We start from the raw sequence: 22,808 nt of genomic DNA on the forward strand, positions 1-22,808 counted from the left end.
CATACATAAAATACAAAGCCAAGGCTTGTGGTCATGCAGTTTGAAAAAAACTGTCCCTTTACATTATGTTTCATGTAGATGCAGACAGGTTACCAAGTCCTTTGCAAGCACATAAACTTTTGGAAAGTGAAATTACAACGTGGAACTAAATTGAATCTCCTTATTTAATGTTACTGTGCTTATCTGTAACTTATCTGAAAGGTGATTATCTCTTAATATATAAAAAGTTCTAAAGATAATTACTTTGTGTGTTAATCCCAGAATTTTCACCATTTATATTTCTGCACTGACTATATGTTTTACTTCATAGATGAGTGGCACTCTGCAAAACATTGCAACTTAATGAGCAGGAAGGATTCAGCAAAACAACAGCTCTTTGTAAGATTTGCATTTGTGCATTCATTCAAGAACATCTCAGTCTTGGGAGATGTAGGTGAGTAATTAAGGTTAATAGAACAGCAGCAAGCATTTGTAAAAACATCAGAATGCAGGACTTGTAAAAGGCAGTCTGTCAGAAAGTGACTTTTGACACAGAGTACTTGAAAACGGTGTATAAAACAACAAAAGGACTACCTAAAGGGACAATAAACTGGGGTCCCTTTCATATGCACATATTACTGGTGCATTAAATAAATCAATATATGTACCTCATACAGGCTAAAAATATCTGTTTCAGGGAAGGAGCTTGTACAGTTTTCTGCACTCTGTCTCATCATGTCCCTCAGCTGTGTGTGAGGTCTTTGTTATTTGAAGACAGAGAAAAATAATAATTCTCTCCATTCACAATTCAGAATTCCATTCAGAAGGTGAAATGCATAAATAGATTTTTAGGTTCCCAAGAGTCATTTTAGGGTTCTTAGCCCCATATATACCAAGGATATCTTAGAACTGCTACTCAAGGGATATTATTTTGACAAAAATAGTCAGTAAATGGAATGCCAAGCAAATATGTCATGACAGGACATAATTCACAAATCAGGTGAATAGTGCTTAATTAACATGATAAAATTTTTGTGAGATAAAATAAAATGTTGTATTTTAACAGAAAGGTAAGTCAAAAGACAATAAAGGTAAGTCAACAGAAAGGTAAGAATATCAGCCATGGATAAAGGGAGAGAGACACTACTACATATTTTACAAAGGAATACATGTTTCTAGATAGCAGCAACTCAGCAGGATAAGGTATATTCATAACAGATATCCACTGACTACCACGATGAGGAAGGAAGATGATTAGTTTGTGTTTTATTGTAATTTTTGATGTTTTTCTCTCGGTTTACTAGAAGTAGTGAGAGCACTGTCCATGGCATTTTAATGCAGGGCTTTTTACCTGCACTGCAGAGAAGTACAGACTAAAGATTAGCTTACAAATCCAGTGGTTGTATCAGAGACAGTATTTTAACTGAACATTTTACACACTGAAAGAGAGGCAGATCTCGAATACATCCTGACTGTAAGAGTGCACTCTAACCAGTGACTTAAGAAAAGTTAGTGGACTAGGAAGATGCATGCATGAACAAACACACATTTTAAAGCCAACGAGGTAAGCAGGAAAAACACCTAGTCCTTTGTGCTAGTTAGAAAATCAATATTACAATTCACAGAAACACTATTACACTATGGATTGGATTTCCTATTATCTATGGACAGTGGTATCCTACAGAGAGTCATCAACTCACACTATTTGCAGATCCATTTCTGCATGGGAGGCTCATGTGAGATGTTACATTCTTTAGGTTGGGGTCTTTTTTTTTCTTCATGTTTTCCTCTTTTCTGTGCTTTTCCAAAGGCCAGTGCTTCTACTATTACAGAGTACTAGGTGGCAGCAAAATGCTTTTAAATATCTGCTGGACTGTTATTACAGCCCGTAACCATTTATCACACCCTGGCTGTACTCCCACTCTCAAAAGGCACATTACTTTTATTTCTGCACTCTCTCTCACGTTTGGTTGCTCCTCTCTTTTCCTGCATCACCCTTGCAGCTGTCAGAAGATCATAGCCTGAGTCTAAATCATCAGGATTGCACTGCTGGAAAAATGGTATGTTGTGGAGAAGAACTGTGAAGTAATTTTACTATGCTTCCATTTTAGGATAGCTTTAGCTGCTAGTTTCAGATCCTGCATTTTAAGAGAAGTGTGAGCCAGCATGGAAAAAAAAAATTAGAAATCACTGGGTCTGGTCAAAATACATGATCTGAGGGGAAAAAATAAGGGCTTTAGATGGTGGGTCTCTAAAGACATGAACATAAAAACTAACTAGAGAAAGTAGCATACATTCTCTACACCCACTGTGGATGCAACAAGAAATGAGATTGCACTGAAGCAAAGAGGAAAGTAGAGATAGCTTAGCTCTATAGCTTTTGGACGGGTTGTAAAAGTGATCTCATTCAAGATCAGACAAACTTCTATAATGTTTCAGGGACATATGCTCTGAGATGTTACCTGAAGGAATGGGCTATATAAATAATGCCTTAGTGGTATGCCCATTTGACGAGGCCACCCATGAGTTGCCAACCCATAAACTGAAGACAGTTTAATCATTCAAAGCTAGTTGTTTCTGACAAAGGGGGAAGGCTAAGGTAATATGAGCAATTCTATTTTAAACTGTCAGCATGTTAAAATCACAACAGAGTACAATCAAACGATATCAAAAATCATGACATGTAGTAAGAAACAACACACCCACCTGATACCTTTGTGTAAACAAACATCTACAGACAGTTATTTCTTTTAAATTTGTGATTTTGGAGGCAGCAGAGGCTGACAACAGTGTGATGTCAACTTACTCCTCTTGGGATATTTTGAGCTTCTTTCTGACAGTAAAAATGAGAAATAAATGGCAAGTCCCACAGGTTACTGAAATTAAGTCCATAAGTAAGTTTCAAAAAGTGCAGAACACTGCACCATTCAGGCTGCCAGTACAGCCTAGTACCATCTTTTCCACTCTTTACTTTTATTTCATATCCTGCCACTTGCATCTTGGAAATTCTGTCAAGAGGGGAGCTGTAGTGACATTAGGAGAATTAGAGCGATGACGTGTTACTGCTCATTTTGGAAAGTAACTGAGGGGCCTTATCATCCAAGGCCCTTCACTCCAAAAAAATGGGACATTCTTTAAGACCAGTGGCCGGGGATGGTGGCATGGAAATGTTATTGTACCCCTGCACAGTGTGAAGTTTCAAATTGTACTGCTGTTTAGACTAGGGAACAAGCAAAAGCCTAGAAATACAGGAGATTTAATACACATTAGTGATCTCCCAGCCCCTATGAAGTCAGAATAATCTTCTTCATCTCTTCTATCCTCATATATTTTACATTTAGGTAAAATAATGGTCCTTCAGTTGTTGTTAGAATGAAGATTGTTCAAATCCCCTCCTGCACCCCCCAGCAATTTTTTAGTCATTTCTTATTGTCTTTCCTAAGACATTTGACTCCTGCAAAACTTTATTGGTCTGGTAAAATACAATTCAAATCTCATTGTTTCTAATGACTAATTCATTTCATCCATGCTCCCGTTTCACTCATTTGATTAATTAACCATATAACACATAAGCAGGGGCATGTAATTATACCTTCATTTTTTCCACTCCATTTCTTACCAGTTTTACAAGACATTTTGCTGTGTTGCAGTGAGAGCAGTAAATATAACACTGAGGAATTTGTCTTCAGACATTGGAAAATGACTGACACTGCTTCAATGTCACATGTGCTTCAATGTCACATATTTTATCACAATGTGACTGTGATAAAAGAGCCACGGAGAGGAAATTCTCATCTCTACAACGACCAACTTGAAGATCATGCTGCAGGGAAAATAGATTTTTGTCTAATAATTCATCTTGCTTAGGGAGTTGGACTCTGTCATAGATGCTTTAAGGGACTAATCTAATGGTTGGTAGGAGTCAGACAAGTTTTTTATTTTGTGAGAACTGGACCCTAGCATATAACATGAAATAATTCTCAAGTCACACTGATGAAAATTGTAATTTTCATATGTATTGTTGACTCAAAAGTTGTTGACTCAAAAAAAAAGGCTATTGAGTAAGTGCAATAACAATTGTCAGTTGTTCTGCAGTAACATTATAGAACTTAGGATATTAAGATTAAAACACCGTCTTCTTTTTTGGTATCTGAGAATATCTTTCTCATTTGAGCCTTGAGAAGGAGAAAGCTCAGATTATGTTTACAAAACCTTTTCTTCTTTGTCTTCAAAACAAAAATGTATCAAAATTGTCAGGGGAATTTTTTAATGAGTATGTGTTGTTGTCATCAATAATATCACAGGGCTAGTGAACAAGATATTGACTTAAATTATGAAAAAAATGTTGTAGTTGAAATTCTAAGTCATGGGCTGAAATAGTGATTAAACACCTGGTGGGAAGTCAGGGACAACCCAGGGGAGCTCAGGTGCAATACACCTGAGTGATTGGATGGAATGGAGCCAGGATCCACCCCTCCCAAATATCATGTAAGGGTTGGCAGTGGAGGTAAGGATATTTTGGTGGAGATCTCTATGTATCTGAAGCATTCTGAAGGTAAGCAGCTTTTTTTTCTTTCATTTCTGTATTCACAGCATCTGCATTTGGGCTTGTCCTCAGTTGTTGCAGTTAAGGATTTTGCTACCCTACTATTACTGCTGTACTTTCCATCACATCATAACATTACAGTTGTTTACACCTTTTTTAAAAAAATTTGTTGAGGTTATGTCATGTAACATTTCCCGAGACAAAGTAGGTTAATCCAAATCAGTGCACTAACAGCTTTCCACAGAACGTCTCTGGGGGCAACCTGCACGTGTACTGCAACCTATAAAGCAACTCACTCTTTCCATTGGATGTATTAGAAAAGAAATAATTTCTATGCAATTGATTCTCTTCTGCAATTGATGCACTTTCTGCATAGCTAGATAGAAACCATGTAACTTGTATTTTCAGATTTGATAAGCAGAAACTGCAGCAGCTGTTTCATTCCCAGTAAGTATTCAGTTTGCATAAATACTCGCCATGAAAACGCAGCATTTACATGAGAGCCAAAGTAAATTTCACTAATTGTTTTAAACAGCCTCTTCCAATTAAATATAGTAGAATTTGAGAAATTCAAGAGGAAATTAACTTGCCTGCTACATGAGATGAATCAGTGTATCAGGAAGAATTGAATAAAAAAGTAACTTAAAGTAGTATCTTTTTAAAGAACTTGAATAATAACTTATTTCTTTCAGCCTTATGTGTCTTGAGCAAAAGTTAAGGAAAAAAAAAAAAAGCCTTCGCAGCAGAAAAATGGGAGAAAGAGGGAAGAGCTGCTGAAATTTTGATTCCATTTCCTCCACCTCCTTTAACGCATGATATAAATAGAGGGGAATAATCTCTCCCATACTAAAGGAAGTATGCAGCTATAGAGTAATCCTGCATTTATGCTATTTGGGAAAAATAAAATAGATTTAAAAAGTGAACAAATCACACCCAAAGAAGAGAGAACTAAATGTACTGTTCTTTTTTGTCCAGTAGCAGGTTTTTTTTTTTTTTTTCTGTAGCACAAGTTAAAATACTCTTATGTTTTCCTGTACATGTTCAAATGTTGAGCTCAATAATGAGATTTTGAAAGATACAACTTCAGATTTTAATCATTTGAGGCATTGGCTGCCTTAGCGTAAGAAAAAGGATATATATAATAGTTTATAAGAAAGAGAAGTAAAACTAGTGCCACATAATGTGAGCTGCCCTGGGAGGTGGTAGAAAGGAGGCCTGGGAGTAATAGACTCAAAGCCTTTGCTGTCTCAGTGCAGGTGTGACAGATAACCTAACAAAAATTGCTGAACAAATTGACCAGTAAGGGGAGCAGTAACCTGTTAGATATGGTTGTGTGAATTCTGGAGCTCTGGTCTTTTGTATGTATAACAACATTCAGAGGTTTATCTGCATCCCATTATTTCCTGTAGCACGAAATGTGATTAATAGGTAGGGAGACACACACAGAGTGAGGATTACTTCCTGCCTTAGCCGTGGTAGAGTAGTATTGGCTTTATAGTACTGAAGGCACATCAAATATTCATAACACAGCTATAGCACGTGTTTTCTGCTGGATTAATCTCTTTTCTCTAGAATGTCTCTTTGATACTATATTCAAACAGAAAATCAAATCAATGCTTGCACTGATTTCCCCTGAGCTCCTTCTAAATCTATGACATCCCTGAATGGGGTTAATCACTTTCCAACTCGCTTAAATTCTTGGAGGGGAGGGAGGGGAATTTCTAGGTCTGCTTATCTAGAGTTGGTACAAGCAAGCTGAAGGCTGTGGGCGTGCCATTTTTTTAATTTAGAATTGTTGTGAGTTTTTTATACTATTAGTTAAAGGAAAGACAAACATTTGCAGAGCTGAGTTACAGAAGTCTTACTCTCCACTTAGATTTAGTGTCACCACTCCTGTGTATGATTTGCAAGTCACACTTGTGTCTCTGCTTTCCTGTGTATAGAATGCAACATCTGTATTTTATTTTGTACTAAAAAAAAATGAATTTGTTTACCACAAAGTTCAGCAGACTGCAAAATGTTAAGGTGTCAAAACTAGAAACCTTCTGTATTAATATACATAGCAATAGCTTTTGAAAACTGACTTCTATTTTTACATTGTAAAATGAACTGGTATTTTTTATTTTATTGTCGGCTAAAATCTTTATTGGTTTATACTGCTTATTTGTCTAGTTAGTGCATATTTCTACTGTGACTGTGTCTGAAATTGTTTCCAAAGGAAAGCAAGCAAAACTGCTTTACTGCATCAAAGCAGTGTAGAACAGAGTTTCATTTCTAACTCATAGGTAATTCTGAATCGGAAGAAGGCTTCCGTATCATTTTGATAAATCTGAAATCCAGTTCCGTGGCTTTTTAATGATTATGGTTTTGAAAGATGCCTCACTCTGAATCACTAACATCACCAAAAAAGAAGTCCACAAATGAACAGCAGTAATAAAATGGTAAATATACGCTTTAAAACTATTTGTTCACATATTTGATTTAATATTCTGAAGTTATTGTGCTGGCTTCATATAATCTTTATTTTAATTACACAAGACTATACATATCTACCATATAGGAAGATCTACATAGTACTTTATTTTCTGGAAGAATTTCACTGTATTCTGTACAGTTACTGCAGAAAAGATATTATTCGCTATTTTAACTTGTCCATTTATTTGGAAAATTCTGTTTGAATGATAGGGAATAATAGTTAACAAATGCTCTCATGTTCTGTTAACTACTACACTGGATTTACAAAGAAGACTTAATTCAAATGCCTAGTAACGTCTACTTACAGGAATGTATGAATCTTTGAAATTTATATGACATACAATTTACAGAATGCAATATCTTAATATTTAATTCCTTTCTGGGGTTGCTTCAAAAGTGTATGAAAAGGATAGCTTAAGATTGATTGTGAAGTAAAGACGATCTAAATCAGTATTCTGTATTCAAATCCAGGAGTGGTTCCAGCATGATTAAATAATTTGCTACTTTATCTCAATAGAAGGATTTGTATTTATGTAAAAATATGTTAACTAAGATTAAAATAATGCTTGATTTTTTTTTTTTTTTTTTCCTCTGACCTCTTTTAGATGTTATAGCGTTATAGTTATAGGAGTCTTTTGTTCCCTTTAGAAATGAAGTATTTTAAACTAATATTTCAGCACACAAAGGCAGACATTTATTATAAATTGGCCACTTTTTGGCTACCTTGTGAGAAAACTACTGCAATACAACTCTTCATCTCCGAGGGAGTTTGTATAGTTTTGTAGTGAACAGTTATCAAAAGAAGGTTTGAAGAAATAAATGCAGACAGGTCTTGTGTACACTCCTATAACTCAACCAATCAACAGACTGAACCACCTCATTATTTTCTTTTGAAGTGATGACTTGTGCAGCCAAGGAGATATCTTTCCTGATTTGGCTAAATCCTGTCAGCTATATTTGAAAGACAAAAACATTTCTGTGGGCAAATATTTTTCTGCAGCATCATCAGGATGTTTCATGTACTGCAATTATCTTAGGGGAACTAGGGGAGAGATGCATGGAGACACTGATCTGAAAAGCAGACTGGATTATATCTAGGAGAATCTTCTTTTAACCCACATTATATATCCAGACTTATACCCTAAATCAATACTTCTGGTTCAAGCAAGTGAAAGGAAAACAAGTACACTTAGAAGCACTATTTCTGACTCTAGGAATAAATACTGAAATGGATTCAGAGCACTTCATTAAAAAGTTTTTTTCTACACTGGGGAAAACTGCCATTATTAAGTGCAATTTTTCTTAGCAATTTAAAAATGCTTTCTGTTGAAGATAAGCACTCTCTGAGGAAATGCAGTAGAATCTGTCACTTTGACCAGAGGGAGACAGAATGAAAGGTTGAGATTTGCTTTGTTCTTGCACTGTTGCCTGAAATACCAGGACAGAGAACTGATATATCTTTTTGAAAGGAGAATAGGACATGCAAGATGTCATTCTAAGTTTAAGTCCCCAGTCATCACAAATTATGTTAATTTGATGTTTTGCCTCACCTAAAATATGTGTCCCTTAACCTACAGATGTATACTTGCATTTTGGATTGAACTTGTCCATTTAACCAACTGATTGGAAAGGGAGGTATGTGAGTCAGTCTAAATATAACACAAATGAAAAAAAAAAAAGGCTTGAAAGCTTGTTTAAAACAAAAAAAGGTAGCTAAATATTGACTGGTAGAAATGTCTCTTTATAAAGCTGAAAAGCCTATCAGAAGCCACTTGAGAAATTCTTAATGGTCTGGATCTACTACTCTTTTTCTCTCCCCCTCTCTCTCTCTCTCTCTCTCTGTGTGTGTGTGTGCGTATATATATGTGTATATATATATATATATATATACACATTTTTTTCAAATGTAGATAAGACTCTTCCCCATGAATATGACTGGGAGGGAAAGATGCATTGACAAGTATTTTTTTGTTTTTCACTGACTTACAACTCAAGAGCTTTGCAAAATGTGTATGCTTGTTTAGTACTTGCACAGTATAAGGATGTATTTAGTTATTAATTGGCTCCTTTTCAAGTGACAGGATTTATGGGCACCACTGCAAATTGCCATGCCAGCATTTAGTGGCTATCATTGGTTTTCTGAGCAAACTTCAAATTTTGTGTGATTATTTTGATTTTCGTCATCAAATAATTCATTTTTTTGTGAGTTAATCAACATTTGGTGTTCCTACAAAAGCAGCTACAAGCACACAATGAAACCACTGCATAAAATTTAACAAACAGCAGCTCAATTAAAACAGATCTTGGCTGGTGAAAGTATCCTGTTCCTGTAGCATGCCAGCCCATAACATTTTAACTGCAGCCCTGCATATGCTGACAGAATACATCACTTAATTTTTTAGTCTACTACTAGAAAAGCATGTTCTCTGCATGGAGGGATTTAGTTCTGGTCTAAGAGCTTCCAAGAACTGTGTAAGTAGCACCTCAGAGCATCAAATTGCTGCTGTGGCTGGCAAGCTGTGGTAGAAAGAAAGAACATTTTAATACAAAGCAGTGTAGATTTGTAAGAGATAAATATAGCTTGTGGTAAAGGAGCACCTTTCAACACTGCTTAGGTGTCTTACCAGGCATCAGTGCTTCTGTACAAAAGGTGCAGACAAACCTGAAGTGATTATATCTGTGCCAAATTCAAAACCCAACAAGTGCACCTTAGGTAAAAAATTGTAATTAATTTATAGGGTTGTGAACATTCGCTGTGAATTCTTGGATTTCTGAGCAACGTGACCCATTCTATTACATTTTTTGTACAATCAGAATGCTATAAAGGATGGACTACATTTTAAGTGTCCCACTTCTTTCAGTTCTGGGTAAGGAAAGCCTTGCTGTTATCTAATTACTTAATTTGTGTTAAGCGCGAAATTCATATGAACATTTTTATTCATGATGTGTAAACAATCAACAATGATAATTAATTTTGTAAAAGACAAGGAGGGAAGAGACACAAACTATAGCTGATCTAACCACACCTAGATAATACCAGAAAAATCTCTGCTTTCTCAAAGCATCTTTTTTAAATTGGTATTTATCCAATGATTAAACAAAATTTTCATAATTTCATTATAAAATGATGAAATTATAATAGAATAATTTGATTCTATATCATAGAATCGTTTGAGTTAGAAGGGACTCTTACAGGCAATCTAGTCAAATTCACCTGCAATGAACAGGGACACCTACGGCTACATCAGGTTGCTCAGAACCACCTCCAGCCTGACCTTGTATGTCTCTAGGGATGGGGCATCCACCACCTTTCTGGTCAACCTGTTCCATTGCCTCACCACTCTCACTTTGAAAAAGGTTCTTCCTTATATCCAATCTCTTTTCTTTTAGTTTGAAGCCATTTGCCCTCATCCTATCACCACAGACACCACTGAAGAGTTTGTCCCTTCCTTCTTCTAACCCCTATTAAATACTGAAAGGCTTCTCTATCAGCTCTCCCCAGAACCTTCTCTTCTCCAGGATAAACAGTCCCAGTTCTCTTAGCCTGTCCTCACAGGGGAGGTGCTCCATCCCTTGGATCATTTCTGTGACCCTCTTATGGACACACGCCAACAGGACTACATGTCTTCTGTACTGAGCACTCTATATCTGTACACACTGCTCAAGGTGAGGTCTCACCAGCACAGAGCAGAGGAGCAGGAACACCTTCCTCAACCTGCTGGCCACTCTTCTTTGATGCAGTCCAGGATATGGTTGGTTTTCTGAGCTAGGCACATTGTTGGCTCATGTCCAGCTTCCCATCCACCAGTACCCCAAGTCCTTTTTGGCTAGGCTGTGCTCTATCCTTTCCTCCACCCATTTGTAATGATAGTGAGGATTGCCCTGACCCAGGTGCAAGACCTTGCATTTGGATTCATTGAGCCTCATAAGCTCCTGCTGAGTTCGTTTCTAGAGCCTGTCTATGAGTGGTATTCCATTTCTTGTGCATATTGACCACACCACTCAGCTTAGTATCATCTGCAAATTTGCTGGGGGTGCACTCAATCCCACTATTGATGTAATTCATGAAGACATTAAAGAGCACTGGTTCCAGCATTGTCCCCTGGAGGACACCTTTCATCACTGATCTCCATCCAGACACTGAGCCATTGACTACTACTTTCTGGCTGCAATCTCACAACCAGTTCCTTGTCCATCAAATCCGTATCTTTCCAACTTGGACAGAAGGATGTTGGGGGGTACTATGTCAATGGCTGCACTGAGGTCCATAGAAATGGCATCAATGGCTGTTCCCTTGTTCACTGACACAGTTAAGTCATCATAAAATTGGTAAGGCTATAACATTTGTGGCACTGTGATGTAATTAAGTAATGAGATAATGACCAAACTAGATGAAATTTTATCTGAAAAACATATATTTACCTTAGAATGTTGTTTTTTGGGTTTTTGTTTGTTTTTTGTTTTCTTTGTTTTTTTTGTTATTGAACAGCCCTCTCCCCAATAGTATATCTATCCCCAACAATATATCTAATGTATACAAGATCTAAATCAGTAGTTTTCTGTCAGATCAAATGTTGTTATGTTACAGGTGAAGCCAATTCTCTGTGCTGCAGTTCAGTGGTAGAGAATGCAGGTGAGTACAGTCTTAACAATCAGGTATTCAGTTAGCCAGAGCACACTTACCTGATGAGCTCAGTTTCAAACCTCTGTAGTAGAGCTACAGAAGAAGAAGGAAAGTTAGAAAGTTTCTTGGGAAGATACAAGAGGGTGTTGTTCCAAGTACTGTGAGCTGAGAGGTAAGTGACCCAAGTGCTCTTTGAAGACTGAGCAATTACCTCTTGTTTCAGAAGTAACTACAAAAATATCTTTTCATTCAACTGCTACTTTATTTCATTGTTTACATAATAAGAAACTTAATTTTAATTTATTTTAAAATTTTTATTTTCTTTGAGGGTGGTTTTTTTGCAAACGGTTCCACATTTGTTTATGTTTAAAATCCTTTAATTATTTTCAATGTCATCCTTGATGAGGACAACTGGTACCATTTCTTATAATTTCTCTTTTCAGAGAACAAATTTCAGATGATTTTTACAACTTATTTTGGACTTTCGCATCTTTGTTTTTGGAGCAAGTTTAGGTGTCTTGTATACTTAAGTATCTAGGTGCCTTTGTCCATCTGATTTTACCTCCATGTTATTGAAATTCACTCTTTCAAAATCTGAAGCTTAGTTTCATGTCTAGTTTTGCCTGCTATCTTATTTAAACTAAGATTGCTAGTGGTCATGTTTTCCCAAAACTATTTTGTGCTAGAATCCTTCTGTAATTTCTAATTTCCTTGCAAAACTAGGGTATAAATACCACTGTCTGCTCTGACTGACTTGGTGACTGTTTGACACAGTGAGCTGTTGTCTAGCTAATCAGAGAATTATTGGGCCCTAGCATTGTTATTCTTGTTTGTTTATCAGGCTGCCTGCAGAGTGAGTGAGTCACAGAAAAATACAGTTCCTCATGGTATAGATTTCTACGATATCTCATAGTGGTAATTATCCATTATACTCTGTCTATAACAGGCATACAGAATTAAACCAATAGTTTCAAGGGGCTTTATTAATCTTTCCTGAATTGTTTTTCTCTGAAGACATCTTGTTTGATCCATACGTTTGTTTTTCCTGAATTGCTATCTCCTTCTCTCAAGCAGCAATTTAGAATGATTAACACTTCAATTCCAGCTCTAGAATGTTGAGCGAGATAGAAGCCCGTTATAGGCTATGCTAGACTTTATAGTCAGATGACTAATTATCTATTTTCTAATGAACAAAAAGACACAAAATATTGATCTTACCATCTCTGCCATTGTATGACAGTATGGAGTTTTGTCTAGAACTGAGGGATGAGGTTGTGTAGAGCATATCTGGTTTTTCCTCCAAGTTACAGGCTACAATCAAGAAATGATACCATGATATGAAGGAATAGAAAAAAATTGAAGTACTTAGGGAGATTATGAAAGCATTTTGAAGAATAAAAAAAATAAAAAGTGTAAATTTTTTGCATAACTTGAAGTTTATATATCTATTTTTGTTAATTACTAGATAAAGATACATTGATACATCTCTTTAAGGAAGCTCCCTGTCATTCAGGATGGTCATAGTGACAATTCTACGTACTTTAGTTCACCAAACAGAAATATGGAATGGAGAGAGTTAGGGCAAGATGGAATCAGATCACCTCCAAATACAAGTTCTTCAAGTATTTTACCAGATATTTTTGATGTAGTCTTACGCTGATATAAAAAAAAATGTTCTCATGGAAATATATGCTATGATCACAAGGCTTCTGGCACCATTAGAGTAGTAGCCCTAATCATATCAGTGGTCAATATCCTCTGTATATTGTTCTTATTTAGTGCACAGGAATTTCAGTTTGGAGCTGAAAGTCACACTGGGATTTATACATTAGTCATGATTTTTATTTTGTTAATTCTCTTCTTTGTGCTGTGATTTCCAGAATGAATTACAATATGATACTTATGTAAGAGAGAAGTTACCTATCCTTTTTCATGGAAATGGTGTTACTACTGATACTCAGTTCCAGTCCTTGATAAAGTAACAGTTTTCAAAATATAGTGACTGTTACTTACTGGTTTTCAACTTGGTTTTCATGGTCACTGAAATAATTCATCAAAATTCACAGTGAAACTCAAGAAAATTTACCATAGCTTCCTTGATTAGGCTAGGTATTATAACAGAGTATTGCATTTTCCCAATCTTGTGGAATACATCAGCTCAGGATTGGGTAAAATTAGTCTGCATAAATGTCTTGACTTTCAAAAAGGGAAAAATAGAAAGACCAATTTGTTAAGCTATGTACCTTTTAAAAAAACTTGTGCTGAGAACTTGTGGAAGTTCCACACAAATGTGTGCAGGCTGCCCAGGGAGGTGGTGGAGTCTTCTTCTCTGGAGATGTTCAAGACCTGCCTGGATGCCGACCTGTGCGACCTGCTGTAGGGAACCTGCTTTGGCAGGGGGGTTGGACTCCATGATCTCTGGAGGTCCCTTCCAACCCCTACAATTCTGTGATTCTGTGAATTTCAGCTTTTCACACAAAATCAAATCTTTTTTGAAGTTGTTTGGCTTGCTCTGGTAGCAAGCAACTAAGTAAACTCTCAGCAATGTATATGTCTTTGAAAAAGTTCAGCAATCCATAATTTTTCATTCGATTAATCGTTAGTAGTTGCATATGAACTTTGAATTTTCTTAAAGAAAAGTATCTTGTAATTTGAAGTAAAACATTTACTTAGATGAAAACATCTACATTGATAAATTGCTCTTGGTAAACCAATTTGCAAATGATTTTCACAGTGCAAAAATCTTCCTTTTAATAAAAATGTAAATTTTTGCTGTTGACTGGGTAGAAATACCAAGGAAAAAAATGTAGGTAGCTTTATACATAGTGATATTCCCGTGAAGGCTTAGGTCCAGATCTCATTTCATATCTAAGTAAAGCAGTGGAAATATCAGAGGGTTATGTTCTTCGTGTTATTATTGGAATAATTGCATTCAGTATACTGAATAACTTGTCCTCTTCACACAGAAAAACGTATTAGACAAATGTTTCTAATAAGTGGCATGAATTGTCATTGTTAATATAAGGTCCAAGAAAAAAACCACAGCAAAGTCACTCAACCAACACATAAGAATAATAACATCCAGGATGCATATAATGTCTTTCATTGAATATACTTCCAATCCTTTTCAAACTTGCTTAAAAAGCAGCCATCTCCGGCAATACACAAGGCTACCATCTTTTTAAGAAGTGGAAATGAATAGATTATTATAGACCATTAAAGTGTCTGGTTAACCCTGGGCGGGGAAGGTATAAAAGAATGTGCTAGATATACTTTACTTCAATACTATACTTATAACAACTCCATCAAAATAGCATACAGTATTAGATTTATTTCAGGAACACACTAAAATAACGTGTCATCTTAAATAATTTCAGGAAAAAAAAACAAACCACAATGAAACAGTCCTTGAATCAAAATGTTCTTAATTTGTGTTCACTGATTTTGATATGTATTAGTATTTAAATTTTTGTAACATTTTTATTTAAAGAAAACATTTTCTTTCAGAAGAATCAAATAACTGCCAAGTGTGAAACCAGTAGGAATTCATAAATTACTATGTGTCAGTGAAAATAGTAGACTACTGTGTTTAGGTGATGAATAATTTGTTCATCTATTTCATCTCATTATTGTTTATTATATAACTATGCTAATTGATACATTAGTAAAGAGTTGCAAATTCAAAGAATAGGGAACCAACAATTGAGTTGCATCATCCCAAGAGCTTTTATTATAATGTCAGAAAAGTCCATACTACTTTTAATGTAAGACTGATTTTTATACCTGAGACGCCCTAGTTTAAGAAGACAGCAGCTCTGATGTAAAGATGAATGCTGGGTATTATGTTTTATTGCTAAGTTTTCTGCACTGTGACAAAATAACAACAGATAGTAATGAGTGGTTCAAAGGCTACAATATTTCATGACTAATGTAGGAGCAAAAATCTCTGAGGGATTAAGGAGACAAGAGTGTTTTAAAAGGAGAAAGTTTTACATAGAAGAAAAAATCAGAAACCGTTAAAAGACGCTACTAAAGAAAAATTGCAGAAATTTGTCTTATCACATGAGTGGGATCAAGACAAAGAGACATGAATTCCTATTTTTGTCTCAGAATTCTTTTGCATTCTGGAAGATAACTCTTCTCGGTGTGGTATAATAAGCATTTTGATTTTCTGTTTTCAGTTTTTATTACTAAATACATTCTCACCTTTATGAATTTGTTTCTGCACACATAAAAATAATCTAGAAAGAATAAAATGCCATCTTGGTACAACATAAGTGTTTGAACTGCTGCATATTTGAATGCTATATGCAGGCATACATCCCACTAGACCAGATTTCTCAAAGCCCCATCCAGCCTGGCTGGAGGTCCAAGTGTTGTAACAGCACTGAACTCAGTAGGCTTGACATTGTTCAAACAGTTGGCGATTTCTGTCAGAAGATTTGTTTATACTAAACCTCTCTAAAGGCTTCTCTGAGCAATGTTCAAATAGCACAAATGCAGTCCTGAAGGAATCAACAAACACTTTGGACTCTGCTAAGAAGATATATCAGTATAGAGATGTTTTCCTTTTCCCAGTTCTTAATGGAAGTCCAAGAGTATCATATTAAGTATTTATTTTAATTACTTACCCATTTGTTTAGCTGCTCTCATTCCCATGAAGTATTTCTTTCTCTGGCACAAGATGTTCTAGAGTTCAGTTTGGGCAGTAACACCTTTTTGTGTGTTTTAGGAAGCAGTAAAAATTACTCATGCATGAAATTAGAGAAGTTGGGAGCCAGTTGGTGGAAATGTAATTTGTAAGAAACTGTGAACCTAGTTTAAAGGATTAAGACTTCTCACTAAAAGGAAGCTATGCAAGGGAATGGGCTCCATGTATAGGCTCTGCTCCAGAGTTTTATTCAATACTATGCTTTTTTTGGGAATGCCTAAGTTTGAGATGCTCTTTTGGGCAGAGAACCTTGGGAGTTACTGACACTCTGTGACTAATGGACAGGTCAAAATGGGAAAAGATCTCTTGCTTCCTGGCCAGCTGCTTCTGGAGATTCAACTGGAGAGAAAGGGCAGGAGACAAAGCAGGTGAAAATAGGAGTTCTTCATTAGGAGTCCTGAAGCTTGTAAGACTGGCCAGATCTGTAAGTCTTTGAGTTCTGTACCCCCACGCATACTTCAGATCTAATTGCAGTTTCTATGGTAGCTCTTGTCTGGGAAGAGCAGAGACACCCTTCTACAGAACTTTTTCTGTGTTTTATTGTGCAATGACATAAAAGATATCTCAGAGGGTAGAAAATGAAGGGATTAAATTAAAAAGTCATTGGCAATGTCTAGACAAGCCATTAATTACATAAAAGGGTTCTTCCAATAATTCTTAAGATATTCATATTAGTTAATCAGTAATAAGTCATGTGATAGGTAAACATATGCAGTTATGAAACTTTGGCTTGAGTTTTGTGTAGGTGAGAGCAGGAAAGCCAAGTCAGTTTTTCATCAGAATTAATAATTAATCTAAGGGATTAGTTCTTTTTGTCTCCTTCCTTATTTGTTTTTGGTTATCATCCCCTTGGTCTCTTAGTTTTGTGCATAAACCTTTACCATTTGTATTTTTGTAATTTGTAGATCATATAACAGTTGAAGTTCAAACTAAGCCTTTCAGGCAGTGCTAAATGCAGAGCATCTGAGTATTCACATCCAACATAAGATCTGTTAGAATTTTTTGCAATAACATATATTTTCAGATAATAATACAAATTCACATTTGGGTAGCTTGCAAGAATTCATTATAAGAAAAATGAAGCACGCTCTTACAGTTACCATAAATAATGTATGTGAGGAAAAAGGTAATAGATTGTATTGCCTTGCGAGATGTTCCATTGTAAAACTAGAAAGAGAAAGGAACATCCATTATGTTAGAAAACTCATTTCAATTTCTTCTTGCGCTTCAAATAAAAACTGCCCAAACTACACATAGTACTTAAACACAATCATTCACTACTTTAGTGGGAACTGAAATGCCAAACGTGAATAAATAAGGTGGTTTATTTTTCGCCCGTTGAGAGGGTGGAAACAAGCTAATACTGGTAAAGTAAAAATTCAATGTGTAGGAAAAATAGTTCACTTTCACTTGGTCTCTCCTTTGCCTTCTCCACTGAACCCTCGAATATTAAAAGAGCTTGTAAAAATGCTGATCTACTGATCAGTAAAAATTTTTTGCTATTTTTCTGTGTTTTTACCCAAATTGGCTTGGAACTGCCTTTTCACTTCAGGAGTGTTTCATTTCAAAAAGTTAGTAGTAAACTACAATACAGGAAATGTGGTTGTGTGGACATGAAGTGTTATTAACAGCTCAATGTGTAGAGAAAAGCCAATACATCCCTTGCAAGAATAGAATTGACCTGTGGATTTAGATTATAGACCAGGTCTATAAATATCTAAGGTGTGGGGGGCAGAATGGCGAGGCCAGACTGTTTTCCGTGGTGATTTGAGGCAGGACAAGGGGAAATGGCTGGAAGCTGCAGCATAGGAAGTTCCGCACAAACATGCGCAAGAACTTCTTTACAGTGAGGTGACGGAGCACTGGAACAGGCTGCCCAGGGAGGTGGTGGAGTCTCCTTCTCTGGAGATGTTCAAGACCTGCCTGGATGCCTACATGTGCGACCTGCTGTAGGGAACCTGCTTTGGCAGGGAGGTTGGACTCGATGATCTCTGGAGGTCCCTTCCAACCCCTACAGTTCTGTGATTCTGTGATTTGCTCAAATGCAGGATAAAATTGAAAGTAGAGAAAGTGTTTTTTCCTCTTCTTAGAAATAAAGCAACAAAATTATATTTTGCTGCCACAGTGCAGGACTCACCAGTTCTTGAATGAGGTGAAAATGAAGGGGAAGCATGAAAGAATTCTGTTCTTGCAGTCTTAAAATGAGTCATCATGAGAGAATTTTATTAACTTATCAGGGAATTTCACTGCTGCATGGGTTGAGGTTTAAAGGGCTGATATTCCTCACACTCATCATATCATCATTTAGAATTTGGAGTTAAAGTCCCATTTTTTTATAAGGTGTCCAATTGACTCTTTGAAACTCTGAACTATGAATTCTTAGAGCTTTGATTCTCTGATGAAAATTTTAGGGAAAGAGAAAAGTTTGTAAGCATTCAACTAGCTTTATATTTTATCTTTTTTGTAGGACACAGAGTAGAGGAAAAGAAAGGTGATGGATTTGCCGACAGAGATTTCACAGGTGCTTTGTTCATCTTTGAAAGAGCTGTTTCCTTATGGCATCATCTTGGAGCTATAATATCTTGATCACAGTGATGCCTGGTCTGGGTGAAGACATGCATATTTGTTCCATAGAAATGCTTTATTGTTTGCAAGGTTATCATACTTGTTCACTATAAGGCACACCAACACATATCCAATCAATATATATATGTATTTTATATATAATGCAGCACAACACAATGTCTTGCATAAGGCCAAATTGTTCTCAAATCAGTAGATATGTTAGGCTTATTTACCTTTATGTGAATACATTCTATGTAAGTAGAGATGTTGATAAAGACTGCTGGGCCACACGTCTACTTGTGATTGAATGAGTTAATGAAGGAAAACAGTTATTCCTCTGATTGAAAAAATCTGGGCTGTCCATTACCACCTCAACAAGCTTTTATTTGTGGACAATATCTTCAGCACACTGGAAACTGTGGGTTTCTCACTCTCTTATTCTATTCTTGATAGAATACTAACAGTGCTATTCTGCAATGTTGAAAAGGCATGGAGAAGGAGAGCGTTTGTTCCAGGGAGTCCAGTCGAGTATTTTTTTCCACTGCAACATGGAATAATAAGAAAGGCAAGTAGTGACGTGAACAAAGTCTGGTCAGCCAGATTAATTGATGTGGACATTTAGGACTGTGGGAATGCCTATTTCAGCTGGGTTCATATGATTGAGAACTTCTAAACAGGGAGACAGTGACCAGATAGAAACCTGGCTGGTTATATAAATTGAGAAATACAGAGATGGAGTGTGAGAATACTGATAAAAGTAAGGTTATCTAAGTGAGGATTTCTACATCAGGATGATAACTAAAGGGGGAACAGTAATGAAAATGCTGAGACACAGATCTGACGAAGAAAACTTCAGACAATGGCAAGAATCACTTCTCTCACACAGACTAACTGATGGCCTATCACACTGTAGACATTGTTTCCAGGAAGATCAGCCTGGATTTTGAAGCTGATCAGATTGGGAGAGTGCAGAAAATGCAGAGCTCAGCAACCTCAGAAAGGTATGCAAGGAAAGGACAAACATAGAAGGATAGGTAGAAAAGGGTATAAATGAGCGATACATGTGAAACTAGGCTTGTCAGTCACTTATCATCTAGCTGAGACCTGCACTGGATCACTACAGTTGTCCTGTCTTATGTTTTCTCAATGAATCTCCCCTTAACTCTCTTTGTGTATTCACACTCTCTTCTGTGTATATGCACACTACAAGGATAATGTGACAGCTCTTGGTGAGAGCGGTGTGTGAGTGAACAAAGGACAGTGAGTTACTGGAGTCAGGTCTGGGAAGCAGACAGGCCATTGGTGTGTCTTGTGTGTAGGACTGAGATTTAGTGCCAGCTACTGGATTCAGACATGAGGTGTAAGCCTACAGGGTCTGTGATGTGAGCAAGTGGGGGAGTCTCAATGCTGTTTACTGGGACAAGTGTGGGTCTTCTACTCCCAGCAACTTGGATGGGAATTGTATGTGCTCCCAGACCAACTACTGCTGGGAATCTAGTGTGACTGTGACCTTGTGTGTGTGTGACATGAAAGGATTAATTGCCAGCTACTGGGGGGTGAAATGTGAGTGGAATTTAGTGCCAGCTACAGGAATCAGACTGATATGGGTAAGGTAGGTGTGGTCCAGAACCAAAGCAACTGGAGAAAGTGGCTGTGCTCTTTTCCTCACTCAAAACACAAAGCAATGAAATTGATTTTTAAAACATAGAAGTAGGAACCCCCAGAATGATTCTTGTGGTAGTAAGATTTACCAAAATATAGGACAAGTGGATTCATCCTCTTCTCTGCCTGGGAAAATAAGAAAATTCTATTACTCTCCTTTTGACTCATCTCTTCTTCTCAGAAAAGAGATTCCGTTTCTGGAGGCCAGAAAGAGGGAGTAACCAGAGGTGTTGTTTGATGTTCATAACACTAAATTGCAAAAGAATAAACCAAGCTCTCAGTCTCTCTAGAAGATTTTTTTGTCTTTTATCTGTTGATGTTCATATAAAATATTTAACTTTTTATGGCTGCTGAAATTTACCTTGGCAAGGATTTAAATTCATTTTGCTTACTTTCTTCTCACTACTCTAAAGTTTTCTTGCAACTTTTTAAGCAACTATACATACATTATAAAACAAAGTAGATAAAAAAAGTTCTCTATTTTACAATATGTTGTCATTTTTTGCAAAGATAACCTCTAGACAAGTCTGTTTGATACCCATGGTCTACTCATAGAAATCAGTAGGACTGGTTCTGTTTATTTTAATCAGTGTTTTTATGAAAGCTTATAAATTACATGCACCAGACAATAAAATTAAGTTCTTGGTCTCCAGAACATCTGCCAAAATTGCCATAATTACCCACAAATGGGGAAGTGTCTTGCTGCATGGTTTAGTCTCAGATCTGCATTAAAAAGATTAGTCAAATTTATCGTGCTCCTTCTGTCTATAATTTTTCCTGTGGGGAATGTTTGAAATGTTAAAAATGTGACTTTTTATTATGTCCAGTCTTCCTTTTCTTCCTGGTATGCTTGATCTCATACCAGTTACCAAACTTCATCTTTAACAAAAAGCAACTTAAAAACAAAACCAAAACATACACAGCTGTTTCCCATTTCTAATGTAAAGAGCAATTAAGAAACCGTTATAATAAGGACAGTCTTTTAACTTTCTTCAAGGCAACTACAAGTAATTTAATTGTAGCATGTGCAAAGAATTTCTAACGAGACTAATTAACATATGTTTATTTCTAATTTTTCCACTTTTCACCCAGCCCTGGGGGAACTTCTAAGTGCTTGTTACTGAGCAAGAACAGCTAAGAAAGCAAACATCTTTCAGAATTAGCAAGTATCACTGCTCATTCATCTGAGGAATTGATTACTATGCTTTTGCCATAACTATGGAAAAGAGCAAAACTGGTCTTACTCTAACTGCAGAATTGAACTGAACAGTTGATTGATCTTTTTCTTCAGGTGGGAATACTCCTCTGTATACTCCTTTTATAGAAAATTATCCTTTTATATCCTTTTATAGAAATGTTTCATTGCTCTATACTGTCAATAGGTATAATATCAATAAGGCTATAGGAAGAGCTGACCAGAAAGAGAACTAGCATACAAAGCAATTATTAATATCTAATTAATAGAACCTGGAACTAATCAGCTGTCCCATTCAATTGCTGCACTGGTGTAGGACCTTTTTGCCTCTTTAGAAGAATGAAACTCAGCAACGTGAAGTCCATGTACCAGAAGCAGAAACAGAAGCTGAAGCAGAAGGGATCCCCGCTTTGCAGACTGAATATTCAGGATCTTTTGAGCAACTCAAAGAAGATATGGTGGCAGAGTAGAGGAAAGCTCAAATTATTCGTGGCTGACACAGGGATATTATCCTCTGCATAGTTGTTGTGTGTTGAAGAGATGGAAGGTGAACAAAGTACAAATGGTATGCATGAGTATGAGAGAAAGCATATGTGGTGTATGTTTTTCTAAATCTTAAAAGAATGACTTTATGCCTATGTTAACCATACAATTATTTAAAATACTGCAGGCTGAAAAATTTGTTTATCTGGAAAATGAGCACAAAGTAATTAAAACTTGCCAACAATTTAGTAATTGTATCCCATGCTATTTAACATTACTGGGTGGGCATATGAAACTATAGGACATCTGGAGGATGAGGGTAAAAACAGTCCACACTGGTGCCAGAGTTGGCCTAGTTCGTAATTGTCTGAAACAGACCTCTATGCCAATTAGCATCAAATAGACATCTGTTTTGTACATTTAGGATCTGATTGAATGAGTCAAACTTTTACTCATCAAAGCTATCAGACAGAATCAACACCAAGACCTAAAAAAAACATTCTATGGGAACAGATACACAAGGATAATGTTAAATGTCAGGGCAGTAAAAGGAGAAAAAAGAAGGAAA

General features: G+C 36.3%; 1 long non-coding RNA gene across 1 annotated transcript; it reads left to right on the forward strand.

The window, feature by feature from the left end:
* The first annotated feature begins 4,931 nt into the window (after positions 1 to 4,931).
* LOC128083844 (uncharacterized) lies at positions 4,932 to 22,488 on the forward strand. Its single transcript, XR_008208223.1, has 3 exons — positions 4,932 to 4,972; positions 8,578 to 8,635; positions 22,074 to 22,488. It is a non-coding gene; the product is annotated as an uncharacterized LOC128083844 (long non-coding RNA).
* Positions 22,489 to 22,808: the final 320 nt, after the last annotated feature.

This window comes from Tympanuchus pallidicinctus, unplaced genomic scaffold (genome assembly GCF_026119805.1).
Source record: "Tympanuchus pallidicinctus isolate F22 unplaced genomic scaffold, pur_lepc_1.0 scaffold1, whole genome shotgun sequence".
NCBI lineage: Eukaryota > Metazoa > Chordata > Aves > Galliformes > Phasianidae > Tympanuchus > Tympanuchus pallidicinctus.